The sequence below is a fragment of the Bombina bombina genome, unplaced genomic scaffold, assembly GCF_027579735.1.
Source record: "Bombina bombina isolate aBomBom1 unplaced genomic scaffold, aBomBom1.pri scaffold_1621, whole genome shotgun sequence".
NCBI classification, from domain to species: Eukaryota; Metazoa; Chordata; class Amphibia; order Anura; family Bombinatoridae; genus Bombina; species Bombina bombina.
Window position 1 is genome coordinate 17,501 of NW_026511533.1, and position 25,726 is coordinate 43,226.

Here is a 25,726-nt window from a genome sequence, read left to right on the forward strand (position 1 = left end):
TAAGCCTATGCAGACTGCCCCATTAGTTCTTTTGACAGACTTGCATTTTAGCCAATCAGTGCCCTCTCATAAGTAACTCCACAGACGTGAACACAATGTTCTATATGAAACACAAATATCCTCTAGCTGTGAAAAACTGTCAAATGAATCGACATAAGAGGCTACTTTCTAGGTTTTAGAAATTAGCAAATGAGCCTACCTAGGTTTAGCTTTCAACTAAGAATACCAAGAGCACAAGGTCTGTCATTGGATTTTGTAACCAGAAAGGATACTAACTACTGTCAACAAACTTTCACATACTTTATCTTTTGTCCAACAGAATCGTTTTTAATAAATGTATTATTCAAGGCCAGAACTTTCAAATACTTTATCTTTTGTTAAACAGAATCGTTTTTAATAAATGTATTATTGGTGGCTTATGACGACATTTTTACTAATGACTTATCTAGCACTGGCTTGCACACAGAGAGCTCATAATACAACTATAAATATTTGATTATTATATTAACAAAAATAAGTGAGACGCTGGAGCTGTGTGGAATATTGCGACCAAGCATGGCCGCTACCCGGAAGTTCCCCCAGGAAGATCAAAGTTAATACCTGTGGAATTAAAACAAGAAAAAATTATTAAATCAAAATATTGAATATTTTTTCTTATTAATGAATTATGCATGATGATGTTACTGCTTATTGTCCTATACTTCTCAAAACACAATCTCTTGTAATTCAACATGTACTAGACATAAGCAAACATCTTTTCAACATCAAGTAGCTCTTTATCTATCTATGTGGTTCTTATAAAGCGCGGCTATTCACACGTAAGGGTCTCAAGGTGCTGAGAGTTGCAGTTCATTCGAAGAGTGCGGTCTTTACTCACACTATCCAATTGATCTTGCAGGTTACCTCTTTTTAATTCAATTGACATTTATTACAATTAAAACAATTATAAAAAATGGTAAAATGTTCGTCACTTAGTGCAGTATTTGTAATTTGATTGATTTTTTATTGCTTTCATAATACACACGTTTGCACTTTGATGATTGAAGATATGTCCATTATGATTACCAATACAATTTGTGCGTAAACAACTTTCATCCAGGGTGCGATATAACTGACCTTTATACTGGAGTAGAGTGCTAGCGATTTCCAGTCGTGCATCCCTCACCGCTTCTGCAGAGGTCCTCACCGCACTGATTGTCCTCGTCCTCAGGAACTCCTTTGCAAACTGTAAAATTAAAATTTACTTTTTTAACTATATTTGTAATTTATTTTTAATGGCTGAAACAATGTTCAACCCCCCAAAAAAAAAAAAAAAAAAAAGGATTACCATCAATATTAAAACTCCGCAGCTACTGGAATCCTGCTGGTTGCTGTGCTCCATTATCCATGTATTATATTGAGATGCTTTTTCTTCCAGTAAGTTCATCCTCAAGAAGAGCCTAGTTATGGTTATATATATATATATATATATATATATATATATATATATATATATATATATATATATATATATATATATTATAAAAAAAAAAAAATATGAAACTGGTTCACATTTGTTTGTTACATCCATTTTTTCAATTATGCACGCTTACCTCCAGTTCTCATGCAACATTGAATAATATGATTTTTCATTTCCCAACGGGTCCATTAATACGATCACCTGCTCCGACATCATGATAATCTAAAGTATATTTTTCAAAATAAAATCAATTTAGTGAGTACTATATGGAGCAAAATTAAAGTACATTTTCATAGATTCAATTTAAATTTCTTTATAATTAACTAGTATAAAGAAATTATAATAGTGCGTGCATGATCAATACATGAAATTTTTTTTTTTATATAAAATACCACTATAATCCAGTGAGCCCTGATGTTAATCGGACATATCCAGATATCTTCAGCTGGAAACATCATCTGCAGAGTAGTTAGAAAAAATGGTTAGTCTATATACACACACTTATACATACATATACAGTGTATATATATATATATATATATATATATATATATATATATATATATATATATATATATATGTATATATATATATACGCACACACATAAAAACACAAATACATACATACAAACACACATATCAATATTGGTTTTGGACAAACCTTTCCAAGCCTATGGGTTTGTCCAGTAAACAATGCCGTCGAGATAACCGAAGAAAATTGGTAAACGGGTTCCTGTAGAAAAAGATTAAAAGTTCTAATGTAAAATGTACAAACAACAAACATAACACAAGCATACACATAAGTCACACTTGCCTGATGCTTTAAAATCAAATGGAACAGATATGCATCAATCACCTGCATTATAAAAAAAAAAAAAAAATATTAATACATTTATAACCAAAAAAAATGGTATAGTTTACAAGTGAGACAAGAATGTTTTTACGCTAGTCTAGTGTAATGTTTTTTTTGGCATTTTTATTTGTAACATTTAGCTTTACATTTCAATCTTTAATGCAATCTCAGAGTTGTGGTTATATTTTCAAAAATATATAACATAATTACAGCTACACTGATTTATATAAATTGAATAACATGTTTTTAAAATCGATATATTTAACAAATTGTAATGGAACAAAGATATGAGATCGCACCTTTTAGGAAAAAAAAAAATGGGAAATGGTGTTACCATAAAGACACATACATATACATCGATAAAGAAGGCAATATATGTATGTATGTCTATATATGTGTACATGTGTATGTATGTCTGTCTATATGCAAATTATTATGACCCTGGGGAAGTCTCCCTATGGGTGATGGGGGAAACCAGACGTGGACTCCTTGCCCAGTGTGCTTAGAGGAATGTGGCTGCACCTCACTGACGAGGCCCATAGGAGCCCGAAACGATCGTCTGGGGTTGTCATGTTCCTTGTTCAGAGGAGAATTGCCTGGTATTTCGGGGCTGGACTGACCTTACTTGGCAGGATCAGACTGATATACTTCATGAAAGTTTTCTTCTGTGAAAAGCACACTGGTCTAAAAGAGGCTGCTTCCAGGTGGTAAATCGCCATAGAACAAGCCACTGAGCTGTTGTTCGTTCCTGGTAGAGCGCTTCTCTCTTTGTATGCATATGTCTGTCTATAGATGTGTACATGTATATTAATGTTTTTTAAATGTGTATAATTAAAAAAGGAATATACAGTATATGTACACACACACACACATATATATATATATATATAAATATGGCCAACTGGTTAGATAACCCTTAGAGCTTTGTTTTTAAGACATTTTCAACAGTGTTATCTGTTACCTCATCAACCAACCAATCTGTTCGACGAAGCGTCTGAAATGATGAAACATACAGCTTGTATGGACCCACAACTGCTGCCACAGAGCCGTCATCTTCATTGGTCCACAGCATTTTAACTGTAAAATTATAATAAAAGATTAATACTAGTACATTTCAGGTATTATTGTATGGTTAGTAGTCAACGATAATACTGGTTGAGTAAAGCTTATCTTAAAAATAACAATTATATAAAATAAATGGTAATCAATTGGAAGCAATCTGTAAAAAAAAAAGGTTATATATTTTAAGATTCAGAAATCAAAATAAGTTTTGTTCAAAGACATTTGTGATGAGGGGATAACTCAACATGTACTTTCTTTGTTATAATAGCAACCTTGTAAGGATAATGAAATAAGAAATGTATAGAACATGATGACAAACACTGTCAAATTTTATAAATAAAGGGCCTGAATGGCCAACAAATAAAAAAGGCCAGACCAACAGGGCACGGCCGAACAAATGACCAACGTGGTCCAACTAGTAAATGAAGAACACAATAACTACTACCTCTGTCTTCTGCTTTTTCCGTCTGTAAAGATGCTGAAGGCTTAAAAACCAAGATTTATGTTAATCATTTACATTTATCATAACTTAAAAATGAATATACTACATAACAAAAATAAGCTGATATAACAGAACAAAGCACTCTATATACAATGCAAATGTATGCAAGCCATCCAGGTTGTGTATTTTGTATCTCCATAGTGTTTACCTTATTTAATGTGGCAAAATGGATCACTGAGGGCCTTTGTTGTATTGGGGATAAGCTGGTCTTCATCTCCTCTAACGATTTAATTGACTGGACAGGACCTTCCTTCCGTGGGGCTGAAATATCCTTCCTCCTTATAAATGGCTTGATATGGTTCATGCTTATCTTTGTCTTCAGCGTTATGCCATCTAAATTAGATAACTGGACTGTCTTGCCACACATCGCCTTTATGATATAAGGCCCGGAGAAGTCCTTTTCAATTTTTCCGCCTTTCCGACCACGCTTCCTCATATTATATTTAAGGACCTCGTCGCCAACACTATAAGTTAAAGCCTTATATTTCTTTTGAACTTTTTTTTCAAACGCCTTCTTCTGCTTTTCCTGTGCATTAGTGATATTTTCACTCGTTGTCTGTCCAACCATCTCAATCAATTTCTTCTTTTCATCCATGAATAAATTTAGATTTTTCTCCTCCGGTAGAATGATTTCAGAAAGCTGAAAGACATATATTAATAATTATTAACAAAGAGTGATATAATTCTTGAAAAGATAAATACTATAAAAATGTTGGGACTATTGTCATACTCTTTTTATTGTTATAAAAGAGAAAATTTATTGTTACAGGATAAAAAAAATTCTCCTTCGACACGATGAGTCCACAGATCATCTTCATTAATTATGGGATATTCACTTCCTGGTCAGCAGGAGAGGCAAAGAGCACCACAGCAGAGCTGTTAAATAGCTCCTCCCTTCCCTCCCACTCCAGTCATTCGACCAAAGTTAGGAAGAGAAAGGAAAAGCCAAGGTGCAGAGGTGAATGAAGTTTACAATAAAAAACATCCTGTCTAAAAATGACAGGGCAGCCGAGGACTCATCGTGTCTAAGAAGAAATACATTTATCAGGTAAGCATAAATTTTCTTTTCTTCTTAAAGACATGATGAGTCCACGGACCAGTTCCCATAGCTCAAAAACCACCAGAGCTCTACTGCAGAGACTGATATGGACTAGGCAAGCTACACCGCAGAACAAAGTAGCACTCTCTGGCACTACTCATAAAATAAAAAAATCTTGAGTGAAGAATCTAAACTAACACCTCACTTTACCTGCTCCTATCACTAACGTAGGCAAACAGAATGACTGGAGTGGGAGGGAAGGGAGGAGCTATTTAACTGCTTTGCTGTGGTGCTCTTTGACTCTCCTGCTGACCAGTAAGTGAATATCCCATAAGTAATGAAGATGATCCGGGGACTCATCGTGTCTTCAAGAAGAAACACAATCGCAATATTTCATGTCAGAATTCACAATATTGATTTTACAAACATATCTCACAGCCCTAGTGCATACTAGCTTAAAATAAAGTTATAGCAGATCAACATTTCAACTACTAATTATCTGTACAATTTTCTTATGTGCCACTTATGTAGGATAAATTATTAACATGTTGAGATCGGTATATAATAAAAATTGAAGCTAGAAAGAAATAGATTAACGTACAAGTGTCATAAAAAAATAAATAAATACACAACTCACTGGTAGGTCAATCGGAACTTCTGAAGGGAAGACTGCCTCCCTCCCGTACATCAGCATGAACGGAGAATACTTGGTCGTGGTTTGATACTTTGATCTGATAGCAAATAGGGTCGGTTCCAAATACACGTCCCAATCATCTTGCTTTTCATTCACCAATTTGGCGAGGCATCTAGAATAAATAAAAGACAAAGCTAAATAAAGACATTTACAACACATTCTAGAAAATAATCACTAAGTTAAAGCTAGAACTATACACAAATAAAAAAATAAAAAAGTGGTGCTATGCAAGAAGAACAATACTTTAAAGAGACAGTCCCAGAGCCAGACCTTTTTCTGCAATATTTTCTTTGTGATAATTTATGCTGCAGGTCATTTTTAAATGGACATTGTAGTCGAAATTAAACTTTTATTGCTCAAATAGGGCATGCATTTTTAACCAACTTTACAATTAACTTTTATCATTCAATTTAATTTGTTTCCTTGGTGGTATTTTTGAAATTGCTAAACATAGGTAGGCTCCAAATGAATTCTGAACTATTGTTACGCCTCTTAGCTTAGTTAAAGTTTTCCACAGTTAGACAGTACTAGTTCATGTGTGTCATATAGATAACTTTGTGCTCACTCCCGTGGAGTTATTTTGGAGTCTGCACTGATTGGCTAGACTACATGTCTGTCAAAGGCATTCATGTAGGGGGGCAGTCTGCAGAGGCTTAGAAACAAGGTAATCAAAGAGTTAAAAAAAAATATTAATATAACTGTGTTGGTTATGCAAAACTGGGAAATAGGTAATAAAGGGATTATATATTTTTAAAAACAATAAAAAAACAGGTGTAGACTTGTCCCTTTAAATAAAAAAGTTTTTAAATTACATTTTAAATTACAGTTACACTAAGGCACTAAAGCAATGTTTAATTCTTTATTATTTAATTTCATGTCCCTTTATGTACAACCAATGGAAGAAAGTTTTCAGAATAGTATGAATAATAAAAAAAAAAAAGTAAACTTGCCGCTTGATATTATGATTAGTCTTCTCATCCAGTCCATTTGTCTGTGGATGATACGCCGCTGTGACACTTCTTTTGATACCCATGAGACTGCACATACGTTCGTTGAGCTTAAAAAGAAAAAGAAAAACAACAATATAAAATTGTAATAAAACACAGGTTAAACAATTTTTTACCAAAAAATGAAATTTACATTAAACATACTTGGTTGACGAATTCTCTTCCCTGGTCCGAAAGTATGCGTTTGGGACAACCATGTCGATAGATCATTGAGCATATATAGCGTCCCACTTCCACTGCAGATTTAGTTTTCAGTGGAAAAGCCTCCACCCACTTAGAAAAATAATCGGTGGCCGTCAATATGTACTGAAAACCATCCTTTGTCTTTGGTAAAGGGCCTGTTAGGTCTATTCCAACAAGTTCCCAGACAGAAGACACCTAATGTGAGAAAATAAAATACAGTAGTTATTTGTATTAATCTTTGTTATGTACTACTATAGTAGATATTTACCTTAATACATTGTAACGGCTGTGGAGCAGGTAAAGGCTTTCCAACTTTCTGACATAAATCGCATTCCTGGATCTGTAGGAAATCAGTAGTTAATCTGGGTAACAATTTCATACACCTTTAGAAACACAAAAGTAATTAATGTGTGTACCCATTGCACAATATCTTTGCCCATTCCGTGCCAGAAGAATCTTTTAGAGATAACCGCCGTTGTTCGGTTGATGCCCATATGACCTCCCATCGACAATGCGTGACATTCTTCAAAGATCGCCTTTGCTTCTTCCTCTAATTTCACAACTCTTCTTTGGCCAAAGAATAGCTTGCCTTCTGTAATCAAAGGTAAAGTAAAGAAAACGTGAAATAAAAATGCAACTTTCATTAGATAGATAATTAAAATTAAAAAATAGAATGTATTTCGTATACTTACCCTTTATTGTAAATTTAGCATTGTTCTGCTTGAAACGGTATCTTTGGTACTTGTCATACCCAGATGGAATATCACCCAAAGACAGGAATTTAAAAATTTCTTCGTACTTCTTCTCCATACCTATAAATGTAGAACACCATTCTCAGCTTAAATATTTCAATATTTATCAATGTCAACAGCCAGCAGCTCATATTAACAAACATTAAAAACAAGCAAAAATAATATAAATAAGTAATAATTAATAAAAAATGCACCAATTATGGTCTCATGCCTGATACAGAGCATGTGTACTCATACTAATGCTGCGATGCTTAACTATTTAAAACGCATTAATTTAAAAACGTATTATTTATCATTTATCAACCATGTGTCATTAAATAATTGTAGTGTGGTGATAGCACTCCTATCATCCGTGAGCGGGTAAAAACTGTTAATATTACGTTTAAAAATACTAGCATTAACAACAGAATACACATACGTGTTCATAACAATTCATTATTCTACTTGTACTGTACTGGAACAGTGTCACCTAATATTAGGCTGACCATAATGCTGCTTTCAAAATTTACACATATGAAACATGCATATGAAACATACATTTTTAAAGCGGAAATAATGTCAGCCTACCTAAAATTGAAAAAAAATAAATGTCTATACTGTATATATATATATATATATATATATATATATATATATATATATATATATATATATACATAAATATATATATATACAAACACACCATAGATATTTTAATTACTCTCTCTTTAAAAAGATGCTATTTGTGCAGCCATAGTAATTACAAAGTGTTTGTAACCACTACGTTATGGAAGTAAAACGATAAATGCACCACCACAATGGGTGGAAAACCACCTCACTGTATAAAGTCCATTGTTGAAGAACACTTTCATAAAACTGATGTATACCAAAAAGGACAAAATTGTGAAGTATAATAAATGTCTCATTGGTATACTCACCGACAGGGAGTCTGATAAGACCGGATACTTCAAGGAAATTGAAGAATTACAAAGCAAAGTCTGTGAGGGAATTAAAGGGAGAAGATTTTAAATGCTAATAAATGTATGACCACAATATGTGAATTTATCACTTTTTCGGTAAAATAAAATAAAAAATAATGATAATCAGGTGAAGTAGTCAAATCCAAAGTATGTGAGGGGACAATATAAATCCAGATAATTATATGATAATCAGGTGAATTTTTTAAATTCGAAGACTGTGAGTGGAGAGTATTATGTCAGTATTGGGAAGTATGAAAAATGACTCACAACAATATGAGTAATACTCTATATCAGAGTGTCTGTACAAAGTCAATAGTACTGTCAGTAAATAGCATTGTTATACATATAATGAATGTATTATTATTCTAGAAGTCTGTGGTATACATTATTTTATTTCAGAATTATGTAGTTAATTAGTTATAAAAAGTACATAGGTTAAGATATTTACAAAAATCTTAATTGCTCCACGGCTTCATCCTTACTTGTGGGATATTCTCTTCCCCTACAGGAAATGGCAAAGAGAGCACACAGCAAGAGCTGTCCATATAGACCCCCCTCTGGCTCCGCCCCCCAGTCATTCTCTTTGCCGCTCTGAGCAAGTAGGATCTCCACGGGGATGGTAAAGAGTATGTGGTGTTAGTTGTAGTTTTTTATTTCTTCTATCAAGAGTTTGTTATTTTAAAATAGTGCCGGTTTGTACTATTTACTCTACAACAGAAAATGAAGAAGATTTCTGTTAAAGAGGAGTATGATTTTAGCACCAGTAACTAAAATCCATTGCTGTTCCCACGGAGGGCTGTTGAAACCAGAGAACTTCAGTTGGGGGGAACAGTTTGCAGGCTTATCTGCTTCAGGTATGATCAGTCATATTTCTAACAAGACATGTTAATGCTAGAAGACTGTCAGTTTCCCTTATGGGATAGGTAAGCCATTTTCTTAGACTCATAACAGATTAAGGCTTATAAATGGGCTCTATACTGGTTGACACTATTGTGGGCTTAATCGATTGGTTTATTCCATATTTATATGGCATTTAGAGTGTTTTTGTGTAGTTGAAAACACTTTTGGGAACGTTTTATTTCGCCTGGCAGTTGGTTAGACTACTATTCCAGTCAGAAAGGCCCCTTCACTCTGGTATGCAGAGGGAGGAGGCCGCATTTTTGCGCCTCAGTTGCGCAGTTCACTTCCAAGGCAGTGCATGCAGCTTCATGTGAGGGGTCCTGTGGCTCAAAAAACGGACTCAGGAAGGCTTATTTCAGTGGTGAATAACTCTCAGGGAAGGTAAAAAGCCGCAGCAAGGCTGTGGCAGTGATTGTAGTGTGTTAAGATTGTTGATTTGAACAAATAGCTCCGGTTTGCTCATTTTAAGGGTTAAAGACTTGAAACTTGGCATGCAATACTTTCAAGGCATTAGGACACTGGGGTGCAAATTTTGTAAAAATCGGACATTGCCTTCATAGTTTTTCAAACTTGCAGAAATAAAGGGTGCCTTTTTATTATTTAAAGGGACAGTAACGGTTTTGTTTAAAAACGTTTTTATTGCATTATTAGCCTGCCAAATTCTGTCTAACATGTCTGTACCTTCAGATAGCTTATGTTCTGTGTGTATGGAAGCCAAGGTGGTTCCCCCTTTAACTATTTGTGCAAAATGTGCCAGGGCGTCCAAACAAAGTCAGGACAGTGATGTCACATTTAATACAATTGCCCAAGATGATTCTTCTAATGAAGGTAGTGGGGATAGTTCCTCATCCTCTCCTTCTGTGTCAACACCAGTTTTGCCCGCGCAGGCGATACCTAGTACATCTAGCGCGCCAATGCTTGTTACTATGCAGCAATTAACTGCCGTGATGGATAATTCGATAGCAAATTTATTATCCAAACTACCATCATTTCCTAGAAAGCGTGATTGCTCAGTTTTAAATACAGAGAATGAGCAAGTTGGCGCTGATGATAACTTATCTGTTATACCCTCACATCAATCTGAATTGGCAGTGAGGGAGGGTCTGTCTGAAGGGGAAGTTTCTGATTCAGGGAAAATTTCTCAGCAGGCAGAACCTGATATCGTGGCATTTAAATTTAAGTTAGAACATCTCCACGCCCTGCTTAAGGAGGTGCTAACTACGCTCGATGATTGTGATTCTTTGGTAATTCCAGAGAAGCTGTGCAAAATGGACAAATTCTTAGAGGTCCCAGTGCACGCTGATGCTTTTCCGATACCCAAGAGGGTGGCGGACATAGTGACTAAGGAGTGGGAAAGGTCAGGTATACCTTTTGTTCCACCTCCCATATTCAAGAAAATGTTCCCCATTGTCGAACCCAGAAGGGACGCATGTCAAACGGTTCCTAAGGTTGAGGGGGCAGTTTCAACGCTTGACAAGCGCACAACTATTCCTATTGAGGACAGTTGCGCTTTCAAAGATCCTATGGATAAAAAATTGGAAGGATTGCTAAAAAAGATATTTGTCCAGCAAGGTTTCCTTCTTCAACCAATTTCGTGCATTATTCCTGTCACCACGGCAGCGTCTTTTTGGCTCGAGGAACTAGAAAATTCGCTCCAAAAGGAGACAGAATTCACGCACTAAAGTTGGCTAATTCCTTTATTTTGGATGCCGCTTTCCAATTGGCTAAGTTAGCGGCTAAAAATTCAGGTTTTGCTATAGTGGCGCGCAGAGCGGTTTGGCTAAAATCTTGGTCGGCGGATGTGTCGTCCAAAACTAAATTGCTTAATATTCCTTTCAAGGGTAAGACCCTTTTTGGGCCGGAATTGAAAGAGATTATTTCAGACATTACTGGTGGTAAGGGCCATGCCCTCCCACAGGATAAGCCTTTCAAGGCTAAGAACAAATCTAATTTTCGTTCCTTTCGCAATTTCATGGAACGGACAAAATCCTAACTCTGCAGCCTCTAGACAAGAAGGCAACGCTTCACAGCCTAAACCAGCATGGAAACCATTGCAAGGATGGAACAAGGGTAAACAGGCCAAAAAGCCTGCTGCTGCTACCAAGACAGCATGAAGGGGTAGCCCCCGGACACACCGTTGGATAAAGAAATTTATCAGGTAAACATAAATTCTGTTTCTTAGGCTTTCAAATTCCCATATGTTAACTGTAGCATGAGCACAGACGCCTATGTGGATTGAGCTCAGCGTTGGTACATTTATAACTGAGATAAATGTACTTAATTTTAGTATCAAATTTGATATGTTACCTTTTTTTTATTTATTTAAAGATAAACCTAGTGAGACTCAAAATTATTAAAAAGAAAAAAAATAAAAGGCACAAATAGACAGTGCTAGATCATGTGTGTTATGTAAATGTGTGCTAACAACCTCTGGATTTTGGTATGACTCTTCAACTGATTGGCTAAACTGCATGACAGTAAAAATCACTGATACACGGGGCCAGTCAGCACATGCTTAAATAAAAGTTAATTAAAGAGGTAATGCATGTATTAAAGGGACACTAAACCCAATGTTTTCCTTCTGTGATTCAGATATAGCATGGCATTTTAATCAACTTTCTAATTTAATCCTATTATCTATTTTTATTCATTCTCTTGGTATCTTTATTTTAAACGCAAGAATGTAAGTTTAGATGCCAGCTCATTTTAGGTGACCTGGGTTGTTCTTGCTTATTGGTGGATAAATTCATCCACCAATAAAAAAGTGCTGTTCAGATGTGTAAACCCAAAAAAAAAAAGCTTTGATGACTTCTTTTTCAAATAAAGATAGCAAGATAATGTTGATAGGAGTAAATTAGAAATGAGCTTAAACTTGCATACTCTATCTTAATCCCAAAAGAAAAAAATTGGCTTTAGTGTCCCTTTAATATAACTGTGTTGGGTATGCAAAAATGGGGATTGTGGAATAAAGGGATTATGTACATTTTTAAAACAGTAACAATTTACAAGTAGACTGTACATTTAACATACACAGTACAGTTTGTTCAAAAAACAACAGTATCAAACAATGCAGAGTGTGTTATACACTGTAATCTAGATAACTGTATAGTGTATGCATGCAAATATACACACATTCAGAGGCATATACACACCCAAAGTTGCTCTAAAACACATAAAAATTATGAATTATAAAACAGAAAAATATCTACACATACATTAGCACAGCCTATGCTATGTCACCCATATTCCTTTCCCTAGCTGTGCATTATATTGCTAACCCTCTCTCTAGTTGTCATACACATTTATTTCTCTCTCTATAGCTGTCCCTCATATTCCTCTCTCTCATTTCTCCATGTCCCAATTGCGGGAGCTTGGCTCACTTATTGCCAGGCTTCACACAGGTTCCATAGCACATCCGCTAACACTCATTTTACTTTCTCACTTTTTAACCTCCAGTATAGCTAGACTCCCACAGGGATTAGGTGCAGGGCCCCAACATCCCTGCAAACTAACTGTTACATGGTGTGCAAGAGACACAGGTACAGGCCACACAGCTCACCAAAGTCAAGCACTCAGTCTGTGATCAAAAGACTGAATTGTCAGCATCTTGTGGATTAGTCAATTATGGCACTCATGTACAATTACATATGACTTGTATTTTATTGACAGTCCAAAAAAATAGTAAAGTCAAAATTGTACTTTCATGATTTGTAAAGACCTTGGAATTTTTTAAACTGTTTACAATTGACTAATGTTATCAAAATATGCTTTGTTATTTTGGTATCTTTTTTGAACAGTAAAAATAATATGCTTATAAGAACTACAGAGTGTGCACGTGTCTACAGTAGTCTATGGCAGCAGTGTTTTGTAAATTTGTATAAGAAAGATAAAAATTATTTTGAAAACAAAATACTAACATAGAGTACAAATGGGACATGCACACTCCTGAGCTCTTATGAGACTATGTAGTTTTACTCTTACAAATAAATATTCCAAAGGAATGCAGTAATTTTGATAACAGAAATAAATTGAAAAATTAATTAAAATTAATGCTCTTTCATAATCATGGAAGCTAAATCTTGAATTTACTGTACCTTGGAGTAAACAAACATTGAAGAAAACAGATTGAGAAATAAAATTAAAGAACATTGTTTGTGCAAAATATCTTCAGAAAACCTACAGGGATAAAGAGCAATAATGTATTTACATATATATATATATATATATATATATATATATATATATATATATATATATATATATATATATATATATATATATATATATATATCACCACTCTCTTTAAAAATTGATTTGTTATGGTATCACTCACCGTCTAGGGGTTCTGTTCAATGTAGATTCTAATATGCAACAAATGGAAATTAAATGGCACGTCTGTGAAAGAACATTATAAGGTCAAGATTTGTGTCTAACAATATTAAGGCACATGAAACCACCCAAAAAATCGCTTATAAAAGCTACCCACTACCACTCTGGGTGTTCATAAACCTTTCATATCACTAACAACAGCTGTAAGCCGTGTCATGTTTACAGCTGTATAGGATTTAGTTTCTCAACATGGAGTAGCTGGGACACAGTTAAAGGGAAGAAATCACCTTGTGAGTTTTATATAAAGCATTTAGTTATACCTAGTGAAAAAAACTTTCCAATGTACCTTAATTATTTATATTGTCCCCTTTTCATGTAATTTAGCACTGGAATTTGATAATCTGTAATTGCACACAGCTGTCACCTCAAAGCTAACCCTGCTACATAGCTTTCCCTGATTGAATTTAGCAGATAGCAATTCCAAAACAATGCAGGGTATACTAACATAATGACACTGGCTAGCTTTCTCAAGGATGTTTGGCTAGTTTCCTCAGGATGTTTATACTGTGATACCCCCATTGTAGGCTTTTGGCATTTTACCTTTGTGTCTGGCTAAATGAGCGCTGTCTCAGGACTTATCTGTATATAGCTTTCTCAACCACATACTAAAACCTGGATTGTCTCCTACAAATGAGGCAAGTGTTGGGTGGAGTTTGCCTATTGAAAAACAGTTGCAGCAAATAAAATCTTGAGTATTTTTAAAAATGTTTAGTCTTGGTTGATATTTATTTTTTGGGAAGACAACAGAAATGTTTTTTAATTACACAGTGTTTACTGTACACTAACTTTTCACTTGAGTAAGATGAAATCTTACTCGAAATTATAGCAGCACAGTAACAGTACATACACCATGTTAAATAAGGTCACAATTAGCAATTAATAAGAATTGAAATGTAAAAATGAGTGCAACTATTCCCTGTATGTATCTGGTACCATATGATCTACATTTCAGGAAGAGGTTAGATGCTCTTTCCTGCCATAGGGTTACATTTGCACTGTAAAACAAGGTGTCATCCAATTGCATCAAAGGCATGTGAAAAACTGTGGCTTTTGTGTCACTTTTAAATGTATCAATTGTCCTTTATGAACTGTCTGATTCTGTCATCCTTGGCACTTTAATATGGCCAGACATGCTGTAACTCCAATTAAGTCCAATGTGATTTCAATTAAAGTGTCAGAGTTATAAGAACAGAATCAATTGTTCTTTATGCACTGTCTGCTTCTGTCATACTTAGCACTTTAATATGGCCACACATGCTGTAACTCCAATAAAGTCCAATGTGATTTCAATGAAAGTGTCAGAATTATAAGAACATCCCCTAATTTTATAGAGAATTGTCATCAATTAAAGATGACACAATGTAAGGAGTGACAACATTTATTGTTTTTCTTTCTTATATTCCCTACATGGGTCCTAAAGGTTTGTTCATAAACATCACATTGTTCTAGTTTCCAGTATCAAGCAATACAATTAGCTTTTAAGCACGAGTTCACATTTTAGCTATTTATAAATACGAAGGAAAAAGCACAGCTGCAATCAAATGTTACCATTAGCCTAATAGACAAAATGCACAATTATATATAGTCGTATTAGCCTAATAGCCAAAATGCACAATCATATATAGTTGTCTTATGAGCTCTCTGTGTGCAAGCCAGTGCTAGATAAGTCATTAGTACAAATGTCATAAGCCAGAAATAACAATTTTATTACAAAAGGATTCTGTTTGACACAAGTAATAAAGTATGTAAAAGTTCAGGCCTTGAACTAGTAAAAGTTAACTGTATTTAGTACCCTTTCTGGTTACAAAATCCAATGACAGAACGCTTGTTCATTGTTATTTTGTAACCAGTAAAGTGCGCGTGCCACATAATTCCTCGTATTGTCATCAGCTGTTGTAAGGAGTTTGGGCCTCTAGCGCATGCGCATTGAGCGCCACAAACCTCCACCAGCTGATTATACGTCAACGGAAGTGACGAAGTATACACATTCCTACAGGTAGACGCATAACTTTAAAACACTTGTGTTCTAAAGTAAAGCGACTACCGCGTAGGAATGTGTATACCTCGTCATTTCCGGTCACTTCCGGTGAGGTATAATCAGCTGGTGGAGGTTTGTGGCGCTCACTGCGCATGCGCTAGAGGCCCAAACTCCTTCCAACAGCTGATGAGAATAATGTGGCACGCGCACGTTACTGGTTACAAAATCATAATGAACAAGCGGCCTGTCATTGGATTTTGTAAACAGAAAGGGTCGCAGAATATGTACACCGGTCAACTGTTACTAGTAAATACACACACCATGTACTAATGACAATTTCCACATATTCACTGTTCATATATTATATATATATGGAAACAGCTCAGTCACACAACACATAATTACTCATTATTACTTTGCATTGCATAAATGCTTTACAGATTCATTGCCCAGAGCTGCAAAGAAGATCCTGTATAATAATAAAACTTTTAAAGTATATTGAAAACGTTATGTGGAGTAGTTTATCTATGTATGTATTTAAAGAACTACTCCACATAACGTTTTCAATATACTTTAAAAGTTTTATTATTATACAGGATCTTCTTTGCAGCTCTGGGCAATGAATCTGTAAAGCATTTATGCAATGCAAAGTAATAATGAGTAATTATGTGTTGTGTGACTGAGCTGTTTCCATATATATATAATATATGAACAGTGAATATGTGGAAATTGTCATTAGTACATGGTGTGTGTATTTACTAGTAACAGTTGACCGGTGTACATATTCTGCGACCCTTTCTGTTTACAAAATCCAATGACAGGCCGCTTGTTCATTGTGATTTTGTAACCAGTAACGTGCGCGTGCCACATTATTCTCATCAGCTGTTGGAAGTAGTTTGGGCCTTTAGCGCATGCGCAGTGAGCGCCACAAACCTCCAACAGCTGATTATACCTCACCGGAAGTGACCGGAAATGACGAGGTATACACATTCCTAGGCGGTAGTCGCTTTACTTAAGAAATGCTCAGACTTTTTTTTACAAAGAAATGCTCAGACGTTTTATAATTTAATTTATTAAAATAATACTATTTTATTCACCAAGTATCAAAAAAGGTCTAAAATGTATTTTTACCAGCACAATGTATTAAATGCATTTAATTTAAGATGTATTCCATGCACTTTTTATGTGAAAAGCAGAGAATAAGCCATATTTCAATTTTTACCTCAGGCTGCGAACAATGCCATATCTGGCAAAATAATTGAAGCTTATCACGAAATTCACAATTTTTTTTAAATTTTTTTTTAAATCGACATATATTTTGAACTCCAAGTGTTTTTATAAATCAAATATGACTTTTTATGAGACATCCACTATGTTAGATTGATCTGACATTGGGTGGGATTTTTTTTGTGTATTTGTTACTACTGTAATATTTGTTTTAGCTCCAACAAAGGCTAACTCAAGCACATTTGTGTTTTTTCACAATACACTGTTATTTACTATATGCTACATGTTATTTACTAAATGTGTATAGCGAGAGGAGGGCTGATTATAGGGTCAGTGGTATCTGCATCAGTATAATAAGACCCAGCACTATATAATGACACAGTAGTGACACTGGCACATGGGTAACATGGGTATAGCCAGAGGAGGGCTGGTTATAGGATCAGTGGTATCTGTATCAGTATAATAACACCCAGCACTACATAATGACACAGTAGTGACACTGGCTCATGGGTATAGCCAGACAAGGGTTGGTTATAGGGTCAGTGGTATCTGCATCAGAATAATAACACCAAGCACTATATAATGACACAGTAGTGACACTGGCACATGGGTATAGCCAGAGGAGGGCTGGTTATAGGATCAGTGGTATCTGTATCAGTATAATAACACCCAGCACTACATAATGACACAGTAGTGACACTGGCTCATGGGTATAGCCAGACAAGGGTTGGTTATAGGGTCAGTGGTATCTGCATCAGAATAATAACACCAAGCACTATATAATGACACAGTAGTGACACTGGCACATGGGTATAGCCAGAGGAGGGCTGGTTATAGGATCAGTGGTATCTGCATCAGTATAATAACACCCAGCACTATATAATGACACAGTAGTGACACTGGCACATGGATATAGCCAGAGGAGGGCTGGTTATAGGATCAGTGGTATCTGCATCAGTATAATAACACCCATCGCTATATAATGACACAGTAGTGACACTGGCACATGCGTATAGCCAGACAAGGGTTGGTTATAGGGTCAGTGGTATCTGCATCAGTATAATAACACCCAGCACTATATAATGACACAGTAGTGACACTGGCACATGGGTATAGCCAGAGGAGGGCTGGTTATTGGATCAGTGGTATCTGCATCAGTATAATAACATCCAGCGCTATATAATGACACAGTAGTGACACTGGCACATGGGTATAGCCAGAGGAGGGCTGGTTATTGGATCAGTGGTATCTGCATCAGTATAATAACATCCAGCGCTATATAATGACACAGTAGTGACACTGGCACATGGGTATAGCCAGACAAGGGTTGGTTATAGGATCAGTGGTATCTGCATCAGTATAATAACACCCAGCACTATATAATGACACAGTACTGACACTGGCACATGGGTATAGCCAGAGGAGGGCTGGTAATTGGATCAGTGGTATCTGCATCAGTATAATAACACCCAGCACTATATAATGACACAGTACTGACACTGGCACATGGGTATAGCCAGAGGAGGGCTGGTTATTGGATCAGTGGTATCTCCATCAGTATAATAACATCCAGCGCTATATAATGACACAGTAGTGACACTGGCACATGCGTTGTTTAATTTAAATTATATTTAACTTAGGGGGTGTTAGGGTTAGACTTCGGTTTAGGGGTTAACTCTCTCTCTCTGGCGCTCTATCTCTCTCTGGTACTCTCTCTCTCTCTTCCTCTGGTGCTCTCTCCCATTGTCACTCTCTCCCTCTGGTGCTCTCTCTCATTCTCCCTCTAGCACTCTCTCTGGTGCTCTCTCTCTCTAGCTCTCTCTCCCTCTGGCGCTCTGTCTGGCACTCTCTCTCTCTGGTGCTCTCTCTCTCTCTGGCACTCTCTCTCTGGCGCTCTCTCTCTCCCTTTGGCACTCTCTCCCATTGTCACTCTCTCCCATTGTCACTCTCTCCCTCTGGTGCTCTCTCTCATTCTCCCTCTGGCACTCTCTCTGGTGCTCTCTCTCTATGGTTCTCTCTCTCTGATGCTCTCTCTCCCTCTGGCGCTCTCTTTGGCACTCTCTCTCTGGCGCTCTCTCCCTCTGGTACTCTCTCCCTCTGGCGCTCTCTCTCTCCCTCTGGCGCTCTCTCTCTCCCTCTGGCGCTCTCTCCCATTGTCACTCTCTCCCTCTGGCACTCTCTCCCATTGTCATTTTCTCTCTCCCATTGTCACTCTCTCCCTCTGGCACTCTCTCCCATTGTCACTCTCTCCCTCTGGCTCTCTCTCCCTCTCCTCCATGTACTCACATCTATTAGTTTTAATAGTTATTCTGTAATAGTTTTACACATTGGCAGACTATATGGTCTCAATTAAAAAGTACAACAATATTTATTTATTTCTCAGCTACAGGGTTTATTACTTCAGTAGTTATAATAATGTTAACCACTTACACATTATTATACACTTTTATTTTTTCTAATGTATACATTGTTCTTCCAAATATCTAGAAGAAAAATGTATATCTAGAAGAAAAATGTATACATTAGAAATAATAAACAATGTGCAAGTGGTTAACATTATTATAACTACTGAATTAATAAACCCTTGTAGCTAAGAAATAAATAATGTGATGCTGTACATTTTTTTTAGATACCATATAGTCTGGAAATGTATAAAACTATTATAGCAGTTAGATGAAGTTGACAGAGGTTCTTGGCATTAGGGGGTCTGTGTTGCAGACACAATCATTTTTAGAACACAGAGCCATTGAAAGTCACCCAAGACAGCGACGAGGAGCAGAAGAAATATAGCAAGGGATCAAGAGCCCAGCGCAGCTCCTTAGGTTAGAGGAATTCAGAAACTGGGTTATTTGCACATCCTGTGAGATGTTTGTTGTTTTTTTTTAAATCGTGCTGTGCACTTTTTTCAAATTATAACAGTTTATGGACAAGGATCAGAGAATAGAAAAGCACGAGAGATATAGTGTGAGATATAGTACGTAGCAGACGTATTCAATATATTTCCTACCGCATCTCACAATAATAGTCAATACAATGTCAGTACCGTTTCTGGTTACAAAATCCAATGACACGCCGCTTGTTCATTGGGATTTTGTAACCAGTAACGTGCGCGTGCCACATAATTCCTCATCAGCTGTTGTAAGGAGTTTGGGCCTCTAGCGCATGCGCAGTGAGCGCCACAAGCCTCCACCAGCTGACAAAGTGACGAGGTATACACATTCCTACGGGTAGAGGCATAACTTTAGAACAACACCCCGCACTGTTGTCAGTCTGCCGCGGCACACCTGAGGATCTCTCACGGCACACTGGTTGAAAAACACTGCTTTACAGAAACTCATTGGAATTGGAAAGCCAAACATTTTCAGAATTACATTACAGGAAAAGAAGACAAATACATAATGAGAGAATATTGCAAAGTAATTTTAATACACATAAGTAAACATTTTATATTATCTCAAAGTGTTTAGTCCACAAAAACTAAATGTCATTCTTACTACAGGGAGAGTTCACAGCTGCAATTCGTACTTGTAGGAATACTGAACCTGGCCACCAGGAGGAGGCAAACACACCCCAGCCAAAAGCTTAAATACCTCCCCCACTTCTCACATCCCCCAGTCATTCTTTGCCTTTTGTCACAGGAGGTTGGTCAGAAGATTTCAGAGTATTTCCTTAGGAAGGTTATCTGCCCTTCGAGATAGGACTGGAGTTTTAAGTAGTCTTGTCAGCTTCTCAGTGAGAGCATTGACGAAAGTTAGAGTCTGGAGATGCAGGGAGAGTCTTTCTCCAGACTCATATTAACAGCTCCTTAAGCAATCAGCATTCCAATTTATGTCTAGTGTCTAATTTGCTTCATTCTTTAGATATACTTTGTTGAAGAAATAGCAGTGCACATGGATGAGCCAATCGCACAAGCCATTTGTGTGTACCCACCAATCAGCAGATACTGAGCCTATCTAGATATGCTTTTCCGCAAAGAGAATAAAGCAAATTAAATAATAGAAGTCAATTAGAAAGCTGTTTAAAATTGCATGCTCTTTCTAAATCATGAAAGAAATGTGGGTTTCATGTCCTTTTAGCTCTATAGTCAAATCTATTGTGGGTCTATAGTTGTATTAGGTAACATTTGTAAAATAAGCAGAAATTAAAAATAACATGGAGATTTTCTATAGAAATTAGCAATTGAACTTCAAAAGGAAAATCAGCGTTTTGTCATATTTTGAAACACAGAAAAAAAGAAGAGGCGCTCTTCGTGTAATATATCCTAAAATGTTGTCACCAGATATAGTAGGCAATGGAAATATACTCACAAGCGACCATGCATGCGACTCTTTCATTGACAGATAACATTGTGGCTGCAAAATACCTCTAAATAAAATGAAAATACAAAACAAACTAACACCTTATCCTACTAGGAATCAGTGTCAAAAGAAAAGGAGGTGCGCCAAATACAACAAACAATAATGTACAATATGTATAAAAAATGAAGTCCAGATAGAATGAGTGAGTGAAAAAAAAGTCCATACAAACAATTCCTGATGCTGGGGAATTTGGCAGCTCTCTCCACAGAGTATCGGTAAAAAAACAGTTCCTGAAACACAGAAAAAAAGAAGAGGCGCTCTTCGTGTAATATATCCTAAAATGTTGTCACCAGATATAGTAGGCAATGGAAATATACTCACAAGCGACCATGCACCCACAGTGCAATAACGAGCAGGCCGAAACTTCGGAGCCGTTCGGCTGACTCACTAAGGCGACAGGCGCTTGGGATCAGAACGAGGCTCACCAGAATAACCACTTCCGTTGGCGTGTGGGACCCAGGATACCAAACTGCTGGCAAATGTGAAAGTTACCCTTGGTATGGGAGCTCCAACCAGGCGGAGGTCCCAATCGTTAAAGGGAAAAATATAAATCCAATGTCCAGAGCAAGGATATAACAGTAATTTCTTTATTTAAAAACAATTACTCACTCATTCTATCTGGACTTCATTTTTTATACATATTGTACATTATTGTTTGTTGTATTTGGCGCACCTCCTTTTCTTTTGACACTGATTCCTAGTAGGATAAGGTGTTAGTTTGTTTTGTATTTTCATTTTATTTAGAGGTATTTTGCAGCCACAATGTTATCTGTCAATGAAAGAGTTAAAAAGAGGCTATCAATGGTCTCTACTGTAACACCCACGGATACTGCATTTGATGTTAACACTAACATAGATGAATTAACTTTACACTCATCATTTTCTAAACTAGAAGAACTAATTAATACCGAATGCAGACACTGGTGGGATGCAGTGATGTTAAAAAAATATATCGAAAAGAAACAAATCCCTAGGGGGCTTAGAATATTCAAAAATTGTTCATTTAAAGACGATTTAGAACTCCTAAATAAATGGGAAGAAGCCCTGGGAGACTGTTCCATCAGGTTAATGAAAATATTGATATCACATAGAGAAGCCTTAGTAGCCAAAATCACTATAGAGATAGAAAAAATACAACTTCATCTAGATAAATTTAAAACATCAACAGAATATGAAGAGCTGAATAAATTGACACTACAGAGGACTGACAATTTCCAGAGGGAATTATTAGAAAATAAAAATCGCAAGTTATTAAGAGATGAAGGTGATTATAATAGGGGCGAAATTCATACATATAACCATGGCAGACGTAGACAAAGAAATCAACACAAGTCTAATAAATTTGTAGGGAGCAACACGATGCAGGAAAGGGAAACCGAGCAACATAACTACACACCAGGTTATCAACCAGATCATAGAAATTTAGCACAACAATCCCATGAGGGTTCACAGAACATTCCCACTAATAGGTTAGAGGAGAATAGTTGGACCACAGTAGGTAGAAGGCACAATCACAATAATATGAATCACAAATCTAATCGTAACGACACTAATACCATTTGGCACAAACAACATTATACTCCCAATGGTCATACACATCAAAATTCCCCACGTTACTATAATAATTATAATAAACCAGTATGGCATAATAATTCCAGATTTAATGACACTGACAATAGGCGTGAACCACCAATTAGAATGCATAACGAACCAAATCCTCCACATAATATCACCGTATCTAATAGATATGAGGTGTTGGAAGATAATTCCAACTTGGCTAGTGGGGGACCACCTATATCTTCCAATCAAAGGAATTGTAACTATCCTAGTGTTTCTGACAATTCTCCTTTTTTAGAAGAGAGACCAAGACAGCAGTCTTGGTCCCAGAGGAAAATTGCCAGCTATTTGGAACCCCTAACTACACAAACAATAGCACAAAAAGGAAAAAGACCATTCATAGACGGGGGTGCAGAGGGAGCGGGACCTCCTCCAAAAAGGCAAGACTACAAAGACTAAAGAAAGGGATTTTCAATTTATCAAGTCACGATCTTACTGATGACGAAATTAGGTTATTGGGTAAGGGATTATCATTCAGCCCTTCCAATTCTCACAATATATTCAACTTATTTGTTGATCTCAATAGATTTACTCAAAAACTAAACATGCAAAAATATTTTGCGGAACGCAAGCTAAAAGATTTAAAGGCACAGCCTATTCTGACAGATTCCATGGAGACAAGAAATATACCAAATGTTCCTTTCTTTGAACCTGACACTTTATTAGCACAGTTAAGCGAAGGCTATATACAAACAGATTTTAGAAATAAATCTAATTTTAATCCTCATATATCAAACAATGCACATATTGAAATTTTTAAAGAGTTGGTACTAGAAGAATTAGAAATGCTTCCTAAAAATACAAAACATAAAAATTTATTTCCAAATGAATTAAAAGCTCTGGACTGTCTCAAAAATAACACCAATTTGGTGATTCGTCAAGCCGATAAGGGGGGCGGGATAGTCCTCCAGAATCTGGGGGATTATCTCAAGGAAGCTAACAAAATATTACAGGATAAATCCTATTATTCTCCCCTTACCGAAGACCCCACTTCTGATTATCTCAAAATACTAACTAGTCTTGTTAAATTTGCTTATCAAGAAGGAATTGTAAACAAAAAAGAAAAAGAATTTTTGATCCCTTGTGAGCCTAGCTGTGCCTTCTACTATCACCTCCCCAAAATCCACAAGGATGCCAACAATCCCCCGGGGAGGCCGATAGTGGCAGGCATAGGTAGTCTAACAGAGAATTCTTCGGCATATGTCGATTATTTTTTTCAAAAATATGTTGTCAATCTCGACTCTTATATCAAGGATTCTTCTGATTTGCTTCTTAAACTTAATTCTATCCAAGTCCCACAGGGGTCTATATGGATAACATGTGATGTACAGGCTTTGTACTCCAACATTCCTCACAACTTGGGTGTAGAGGCTGTAGCTACATTTTTGGAAGATGATTGGTATATACCCCCTCTCCAAAAACAATTTATATTACAATTAATTATGTTTATCTTACAACACAATTATTTTATTTTTCAGGACGAATATTATTTACAAATTAGGGGAACTGCCATGGGCACCAGGTTCGCCCCAAGCTTCGCGAATCTATATATGGGCTGGTTCGAACAACATTACATTTACGAATCAGAATTTGGGGCGAGCCTGGTGTACTATGGCAGATTTATAGATGATCTTATTATTTTATGGAAGGGCACTAACACAGAAGCACAACAATTTGTAGATCATCTAAATGATAATGATAGAGGTTTGACATTTACAAGCTGTATACACCCTGACACAGTGGTATTTTTAGATTTATGTTTAACATTAAATAATCAGGGAGGGATCGACAGTCAGACACACTTCAAGACTGTTGATAGCAACAGCTATCTTGATTTTTCCAGCAATCACTATTTCCCATGGAAAAGAAATATTCCATACGGGCAATTTAAACGGATAAGACGCAATTGCAATAAAGTGTCAGATTATGAGCAACAAAGCCTGTTATTAAGAGACAGATTTATAGAGAAAAATTATCCATTGGATATCATTGATCAAAGTTATAACCGTGCTAAACTTGAGAATAGGGAGGAATATTTCCAATGTTCATCTAAAGAATCAGGAAAGCCATTTAAATCTTCAGAAGTTAGATTTATCACTCAATTTAATTGTAATTATGCTCTTATAAGCAAAATTCTCAACAAACATTGGAGAATATTGAAACGTGATCCAATCTTAACTGAGTTAATAGGAGAAAAACCCTTGATAGTTTACAAGAAAGCACCAAATATCAAGAATATACTGGCACCTAGTAAGATAGTGAAACATAAGAATAATACAAGCAAAAGCATTCCTTATAAATCTCACCACATAGCCAAAAAAGGAGCATACAAATGCAAGGTTAGAAACTGTAAAATGTGTGACCACATTGAGGATAAAAAAATAACTTTTCAATCTTTTGTGAATAAGAAATCATACAAAATCAAAAGTAATTTATCTTGTGCCTCACACTATGTCATTTATTTATTATCTTGTGTCTGTGGGATTCAATATATAGGGCGCACCATTAGACGCCTAAGCCACAGATGGTCAGAACATTACTGTAGTATACTACGAAATAAGAAATCTCATAGTGTGATCACACATTGTCATGTTAAACATAAGGGTGATCCTAACTGCTATAGGATTACACCTATAGAAGATATCCCTGCATCACATATGTATAATCGTTTCATGAGGCTTAGGCAGAGAGAAACCTACTGGATCCACAAGCTCAAAACTATCCACCCATTTGGGTTGAATTTGAAT

The 25,726-nt window shown here is 36.2% G+C and overlaps 1 long non-coding RNA gene across 1 annotated transcript; it reads right to left on the reverse strand.

Annotated features, from left to right (window-relative positions):
* Nucleotides 1-1,594: 1,594 nt before the first annotated feature.
* Nucleotides 1,595-2,195, reverse strand: LOC128643784 (uncharacterized). The gene is made up of 3 exons (XR_008399883.1): nt 2,121-2,195; nt 1,852-1,917; nt 1,595-1,681 (listed from the first exon to the last, which is right to left on the reverse strand). It is a non-coding gene; the product is annotated as an uncharacterized LOC128643784 (long non-coding RNA).
* Nucleotides 2,196-25,726: the final 23,531 nt, after the last annotated feature.